This window comes from Cricetulus griseus, chromosome X, assembly GCF_003668045.3.
Source record: "Cricetulus griseus strain 17A/GY chromosome X, alternate assembly CriGri-PICRH-1.0, whole genome shotgun sequence".
Taxonomy (NCBI): Eukaryota; Metazoa; Chordata; class Mammalia; order Rodentia; family Cricetidae; genus Cricetulus; species Cricetulus griseus.
Window position 1 is genome coordinate 46,772,702 of NC_048604.1, and position 8,833 is coordinate 46,781,534.

Genomic DNA, 8,833 nt, shown 5'->3' on the forward strand with positions numbered 1-8,833 from the left:
TGCCCATTCTTCATGCCCTCAGCAATCAAGCTTCTCGAAAAGGCAGGTGTCAGAGAAGGTAAAGTGGGCAAGAGATAGGTGTGTGTGTGTGTGTGTGTGTGTGTGTGTGTGTGTGTGTGTGTGTGTGAGCACTCGTGTGCGTGCTCTTGAAGAGGTTGGAGGAAAGACAGACTAGGGAAGTGATGGAACTATAGTGAAGTCATCTGAGACCTTGGTGTCAGTTTAGTGACCGAGACCAGATGATTTTCTCTATAATATTTATCATATTATCTAACATATTTACATAATTAGCTTTCTCCCAAGTTAACAATCATCCATATTAGCATTTCTTTAACTTTTTTTTTTTACAGTTTTTAAAAATTTTGTTATGGAGTGACTTGGCAATGAAAGCTAATGTTCTTTTTATCATTCCTCTTGATTTTTTGTTTTAAAGATTGATTTTTTAAAAATTATGTGTATGTGCATGTGTTTGTATCTTTGTTTATATGTGCATGTAAGGGAAGGTTCCAGACTGATGAGCCAGCTTCTATTTCTCTTAATTCTCAAGCCATCTTTCTTAGGGTCCATTCTTTGTATTGTAGAAAATGTCTTTGCTGAGACTAAGTTTGTACCTTCTTTTCTTTGCAGTGCTGGGTAATCAACTAGGGAAGTGTAAATACCACTCAACTTAGTGCTCAATCCCTGTTCCTTGCTCTCTGCAAGTTCACTTCTTCCACATGTATCATGTGCCCCCCTTTTAATTTCTAATGTATTAGTGTCAAGGCCTGCAATTATTTGCTTGTTTGTTATCCTCTCTAAGAATGACAATTTTGGTGGTAGCATGATTTTTGTTTGCATCTCAATCTTTTTGGCTTGAATTATTTCAGTGCAAGTCATTTGGTGCACATACTGTGTTTTATGCATCTCTTCTTCAGCATATGTTAAATAGGAAATGAAAAACCGATCTTTAACCCAATTTATGTAAAGTTAATAGGATTTTTCAAAAGTTCCCTTTATTTTCTCCTTAAAATGCTTTTAGCATCAATCTTCCTAATGCTTTAACCCTTTAATAAAGTTTCTCATCTTGTGGTGACTCCCAACTATAAAAATATTTCATTACTACTTCATATCTATAATTTTGCTATTGTTATGAATCATTATGTAAATAACTTATTTGTAGGATATCTGATATGTGTCATGTGTGATCCCCTAAGGGTTCAAATACCACAGATAGAGAACTACTAGTCTATAGTTTCCTCACTGTTTTTTTAAGTGGGTACATTCTCAGCTTTTGATTTGTGTTTTGCAATATAATATTTCAAGAAGAACATCCCTGATTGATTCAATTCTATTTCTACTGTAGGAAGGCTATAGGAAAAATCATTATCTTTTAAACAACCATAAAATATGAGTTAATAGGTTGCTTTCAGGTTATGGCTACTACAAATAATGCTGCTATGAACATTGTTGGACACATGCACTTCTTCTATGAATCTGCATCCTTTGGGTATATGCATAAGAGTTGAATTGCTGGATCTTGAGGTAGACTTACTCTGATTTTCCTGAGAAACTGCCATCCTGATTTCCAAAGTGGCTGTTCAAATTTGTATACCCACCAGCGATTGAGGAGAATTCCCTTTTCTTTACATCCTCTCCAGCATAAATTGTGATTGGTGTTTTTGATTTTAGCCATTCTGACAGGTGAAAGATGGTAAAGTGTGATACATTTACACAATGGAGTACTATTCAGTGGTAAAAAATTAACATCTTGAAATTCGCAGGCAAATGGATGGAACTAGAAGAAGTCATCCTGAGTGAGGTATCCCAGACACAGAAAGAAAAACATTGTGTGTACTCACTCATAAGTGGTTATTAGACATAGAGCAAAGAATAACCAGCCTATAATCCATACACAACCCCAGGAAATCTAGGAAACAAGGAGGACCCTAAGAGAGACATACATGGACTTCCACAGAAGGATAAAAGGACAAGATTTCCTGAGCAAATTGTGAGCATGGGGTAGGGGGTAGGAGAAAGAGGATTAGAGAAGGGGAGAGAGGAGGAGAACATGAGGAATCAGGAAGGTCCGAGTTGGAGGAAAAACAGAAAAGGAGACCAAAGAAAGAGATACCTTAATAGAGGGAACCATTATGAGCTAAATGAGAAACCTGGCACTCTGGAAATCTCCAGGAATCTACAAGGATGACCCCAACTAAGAATCTAAGCAATAGTGTAGAGGCTACCTTAAATGCCCTTCCCCTATAGTGAGATTGATGACTACCTTAAATGCCATCATAGAGACTTCACCCAGTAGCTGATGGAAGCAGAAGCAGAGATTCACAGCTAAGCACTGAGGTGAATGTGTTGATGCACAGATTAAGATAGGATAAATATAAATTAATTATATTCAGGGAGAAGTCACTTACATGAGAAACCAATGGCCCACAACTTCCAGCTCCAAGGATCCAGACCCAGCTGCTCTCAGTAACCAGACCACAACCAAGAGAGAGCAAGCTTTTACCCCACCCCAGACCAAATATCACAGGCTCAAGTACAGGTATGGTCAGCGCCAAAGGTGAGGCTGGTTGGATCTCTCAATACAGCTGAACTCGTGGAATCCACTTATAGAAAGGGAGGAGTGATGAGCAAAGGGGTCAAGACAATGCTGGGGAAACCCACAGAGATAGCATACCTGAGCAAGTGGGAGCTCACAGACTCAATTCTGACAACTGGGAACTAGCATAAGACTGAACTAGGTCCCCTGAACGTGGGTGTCAGCTGGGAGGCCTGGGCAGTCTATGAGGCCACTGGAACCAGTATTTATCCCTAGTGCAAGAATGGACTTTGGGAACCCAATCCCTATGGAGGGATACTCTCTCAGCCTAGATACACAGGGTGGTGGGGGGAGGGCCTAGGTCCTGCCCCAAATGATGTGACAGACTTTGATGATCCCCCATGAAAGGCCTCACCCTCCCTGATGGTGGGGGGGGGTAGGGGCGGTGGTGCAGGGAATGAGAGGATGGGAGGGAGAGGGAACTGGTATTGGTATGTAAAATAAGATTGTTTTTAATTTAAATAAAACTTAATTCAAAATGTGTTAATAGATTCCTTAAATAAGAAGGAAATCTAAAAGAATTTGCCAAATAGCCAAGGATTCAGAGCCCCAAGTGGACATTAGTTTTTGGAGACTCTCTCAGGGAAATGATACTAGATCCTTATAAGAAACTGGGAGTCTGGCTTTGGTGGCTTATACCTTTAATCCCAGCACTTGGGAGGCAGAGGCAGGCAGATCTCTGTGAGTTGGAGACTAGCCTGGTCTACAAGAGCTGGTAATTCCAGGACAGCCTCCAATGCCACAGAGATACAGAGAAACCCTGTCTGGAAACACACACACACACACACACACACACACACACACACACACACACACACACACACACACAAAGATACTGGAGTCACAATACCACAGCTACAAGAGTATAAGGCATTTGTATTATTCAGGGGTCTAGAGTCACAGAACTTATGGAATGAGTCCCTCTTTCTGCCTCTGTCTCTGTCTCTGTCTCTGTCTCTGTCTCTGTCTCTGTCTCTGTCTCTCTCTCTCTCTGTGTGTGTGTGTGTGTGTGTGTGTGTGTGTGTGTGTGTGTGTGTGTGTAAATTTATTGGAAATGACTTACAGACTGCAGTCCAAAAATGGCTACTTGTAAATGGAAAGTCCAAGAATCTACTAGCTGCTCAGTCCCACAAGGATGGGTGTCTCAGCTGGTGTTTTGTATATGCTGGAATCCTGAAGAAGTAGGCTCCAATGCCCGTGAAGGAATGTGTTGACAAGGTGAGGGCAAGCAGGCAAAAAATGAACACATCTCCTTCCTTCTATCATTGTCCTTACATTGGCTTCCAACAGAAGACGTATCTCAGGTTATAAAGATGTGACTTCTTGCCTCAAGATCTGGATTAAAGGCCTGTGTCATCCAGCTTCAATATCCAGATCAAAAGCCTGTGTTTCCAGGCTCAAGATGCAGACCAAAGGCATGTTGTCTTTCTGTCTCAAGATCCAGATCACAGGTGTGCCCTCCATTTCTGGATGGCATTTCATTCCAGATATAGTCAATAACCATCAAAGCACTTTTATTTTTATTGTTTTTTCATGGAAGCCTAATATATGCATTATGACGTAAAACTAAATTGTCACACAATAGAGGAGACAGAGCTCCAACTGGATGTCTCTTATCAATGAAGCACCCAGTTCTGGGAGTGGTTTACATTTAGTTGAGTTGTTTGGCAAAGGTGTCCCATGAGAACCCCCAAACAACCCAAATTTTTGCTAATGTTATTGTTTGCTCTCCACAAATGGAGGGCAAGTCCCTGTTGCTGAAGACAACATCTATACAACTCACTGAACATGGAAAAGTTGAACTGGCATCCACCTAGTATTTTTGATACAGAAAGTAGTCTGCATGCTACCCAAGGAGAAAGGTAAACACCAACCAAGCTACAAATCCTTTGGTCTACAGTGATATCCTGACTGCAAGACATTCAGTCGGTGTAACAGTGACAGAAAGTTTGTGTAACTAACATACCAATATCTGATTATATTTAGGTCCCACTACATGAGATGAAAACCATCCCCATTATTGCTTGGGTGGCCAAAAACCTGAGACTACATAGCCTAGGGACCTAGGGGAAAGCAAAATACTCCTGTTCTGCTAAAGGAACATAGCAATAAAATGACTCCTAATGATATGACATTTTCCTGCAGGAAATATATTAGTGTGTGCTCAGCCATTACCAGAGAAGCTTCTTTCTGCAGCACATGGGAGCAAATATAAAGAGCCACAGCCATACAATATGCAGTGTGTGAGAGACTTTGAAATACTCAACCAAGTGGGATGTCTCTATCAAATCTCCTCTGAGGGCTCAGAGAATCCTGTGGAAAGAAGGGACAGAAAGAATGTAAGGACCAGAGGAGATGGAGGACACCAAGGAATCAAGGCCTTCTAAACATAAAAAGATGAATAATGTACATGTGAACTCACAGAGACTATGGCAGCATGCACAGGGCTTACACAAGTTTGCACCAGATGGGGGTCCCAGCACTGAGAAGAAAGTGGGCACAAGCTCACATCCCTAATGCAGAAGCTATCTCCAAATGATAATCGCTTGCCAAAGAAAAATAAGTTTTTTCCAAGGGAGTCTCACTGGGGATAGGAGCCACTCTTATGACATGGCTAATGAGCTGCAGTAGATGGCCAACTCAAAATTACCTCAGCGGCATCTTTGGAGTCCTTTTGCCTCATAATGCTTAGTTAGGACATTTATTTATTTTTATATTTTATTTTTCTTTATCTCTATTTTACCCCACAGGTCCTTCACATGTATTTATGGCTTTTGGATTTTTATTTTTATGGGATTCCTGTGTGTGTGAACATGCATGTCACTCTGTCTATATGTATTTTTCTCATTTTTTGGCTTTTTTCTTCTATCTTGTCCTATTCTATTTGTTTGTTCTTTTTATATTATTTATTATTATTATTATTATTATTATTATTATTATTATTACTATTATTATTTAGATGCCTGTTATCTAACAAGTGACAGAAAAGGAATAGATAAATAAGGTAAGGGGAAGTGGGGTGGATCTCGGAGGAGTTTAGGTAGGAAAACTGTAATCAGAACATATTGTATAAAAAGTCTATTTTTAATAAAAGAAAAATGAAAATTATTGTAACAGTTTATCGAATTAAGAAATCACTACTATTAACCACGTGCTAAAGGAATACAACAAAAATGTTTTAATTTTTTTTAAAGAAAGAAATGATGATTGTGTGATTGTGAAGTTGTGTTAAAAACAAGTTTGAGGCCAAGTTTTGGTGGCACATGCCTTCAATCCCAAGTGGAGGCAGAGGCAGGTGGATCTCTGTGAGTTTGAGGTCACCCTGGTCTACAGATTAAGTGCCAGGATAGGCTCCCAAGATACACAGAGAAACCCTGTCTCAACCCCTCCAAAACAAACAAACAAACAAACAAACAAACAAAAAACAAGTTTGACTTTCTTTCCCTTTATAGGTTTTATGGTTAAAACATGTGTAGATAAATTTGTTCGGTTTATCAAGACACTGGACACAAATAAAAGTTCAATTTGTCTTTTATACAAGGTACAAATTAGTGAATATTTGTTAACATTCAAACGACAATTATCTTGCCATAATGTGGTGATGATTTATTTATGATTTAATACATTTGCCTTAGGGTTCAGAATGCCACAAGCCATAGAAGCCAGGCAGTAGTGGCACACACCCTTAATCCCAGTACTCAGGAGACAGGCTGTGAGTTCAAGTCCACCCATGGCTACACAAGAGTGAATCAGTCTAAAAGAATAACAGAGCTCACACCTTTAATCCCATAACTAGAGAAGTATAAAAGGAAGAAGTAAAGTCAGTCTTAGGCAGTTCATCTCCAGGCACATTGAGGAGAGCATTGTACTCTGAGGATTTGTGGAGACAGGATCACCCATTTTGGTCTGAGGTACAGGTAAGAGCTGGTGTCTTACTGCTTTGCTTTTCTGATCTTCACCTTGAATCCAAATACCTGTCTCTGGGTTTTTATTATTCCTGTTACACCATAATGTTTTTAAAAAGCAGATAACTCCCCTAAAATCTTTCCTTTTGTCTAGTAATTAAGTTATATAATACTTGAATTTTCTATAAAACGGTGTGACTTTCCCATTCAAAATAGTAGTTTTGCATTAGCACAAGTTTTTCAAAGAGGATTTTGGTGAGTTGTGGCTCATGTTTGTCAAATTTATGGTGATAGTACCTGAATAATCCCATTCAAAAGCCAAGCCTTTAGAGCAGGTTGACTATGACAATTAATTTCTTACACAGTATTTGGAACGGTGTTACCTAAGTTAAACATTCACACACAAATTACTGACCATTTGGTCTTGTGCAAATTATCGTGCTCTCTGTAGGTTAGAAAAACAGGTTTAGCAAAAGAGATTCTAAAAGTGTTTCTGTCAATACGTGAAAGTCTAAATTTTTTCTGCTTATCAATTTTCACACCTATATCATTTGAATATTTTGGCTGACATAAGTGTATGTTATTTCACTCCTGAGCCTTGGTTTTCATTTTTTTTGGTGAGAGGGAATATTTCATGAAGCAATCAAAATGCTTTCACAAAATATGTGCAATTTATTTCTGATCTTTTTTTCTTTAACTCAGGAACATAACACATTTCTACTTCTACTGTTCTGTTTGCTTTAAGATTTACGTTGCTATTTTTAATGAAACAGTGAGCCAATAGTTAATATGAACAATAAGAATACATCTTTGCAACATAAAATTTTTGAAGGGACTGAGGTAGAAAAAAATGAAGTGCTATACATCTGAATTTAGACAAGCCTAGGTTTGAAGGTATATGAGGAAGGGAGCAGAGAGATAATGGGAAATTCTTGATATTTAATACCAAGATCTAATAGAAGAAATCAGGGTGTCTTGGAGAAATGCCTTACTTTTAGGCCAAGTCACAGGGTTCGTAAAATGAGCATGTCACATCTTATAATTCCATAAATTATGTAAAACCAAAATTTTCAGATATGTTAACGAAGTAAAGGAGCCAACTTGAAATGTTATCAGTTCCCAATGCTGGAAATTTTTGTTTACTAAAGTAAATAATGCAGTTTTACAAATCTAAGGGTGCTTTTTTTCCTCCATTCCCCCATAGGCACCAGTGGATTTTTTCCTTTTCCGACCGAATCTTCTCATCATCGTGGATATTTTCCCTGCTGCAGCTGCCCCTGCAGCGACTGGGCTGGCTTCCCTGTCCCCAACCCCGCCGAAGATGTCAGAGGGTCTGGTAAAACAGTTGGCTAGCTACAAAGCTCAACTCCATCAAGTAGGAGCTGCTTTATCTGGAAACCGAGAAAATGAAGATCTGCTGAAATTGTAGAAGGATTTGCAAGAAGTTATAGAATTGACCTAAGACCTTCTGTCAACTCAGCCTTCAGAAACCCTTGCTTCTACTCAGCCCACACATTGATGGAAAGTAGGGGACAAATGTATGGCAATCTGGAGTGAAGATGGAAAGTGTTATGAAGCTGAAATTGAGGAGATAGATGAAGATAATGGTACCGCTGCAATCATCTTTGCTGGTTATGGCAATGCCAAAGTTGTTCAACTCCATTGTTGCACCTCAGACCCATAAAAGGAAGGAAGGCAAAAGAGGTGCCCAGCAGGGTGAATATAAAAAGAAAAAAGCTTTTCAAAAAGCACAAAGAATAAAAGAACTGAGCAGGAAAGAGAGGAGCAGAACGTGAAACGGCAGCAGTTTAACAACAAAGCATACTCTAAAAACAAAAAAGGCCAGGTAAAGAAGAGTATTTTTGCTTCACCAGAAAGTTTGATGGGCAAAGTTGGAGTAGGAACTTGTGGAATTGCTGACAAGCCTATGGCACAGTATCAAGATATATCTAGATAAAATGTCAGGCATTTGATGCCTCAATAATCAGAAAAACTGTTGGATTTCATCGCTGCAGGGCTTTACATTTACCTCTTTATCCTTATATTTTTCTAAAGGTAACTTGTTTGCTAGATGAGTAAGGAAGATAAATTGTCATTGTTTGGCTTTGGTATAATAAAAGTTGAAGACATTTGAAAAGTGCTATCATTTAACTTTTCATCATTACTCACAACAGTTCCCTTAAGTTGATTGAACAAGGTAACTTTTCTAGGTAGGTTCTATTTAAGTTAGCACTTAGATAGTTACTGGACTTCAGACCCCCACTTAACAAATGTTGAGTAGACATTTTGTAAGTCGTAAGGAGTTTTCAGGTGCTTTGCACTTGATGTATCCTAA

General features: G+C 38.9%; 1 pseudogene; it reads left to right on the forward strand.

Moving 5' to 3' along the window:
* The first annotated feature begins 7,819 nt into the window (after positions 1–7,819).
* On the forward strand, positions 7,820–8,482 carry LOC100772923 (annotated as a pseudogene).
* The last annotated feature ends 351 nt before the right edge of the window (positions 8,483–8,833 follow it).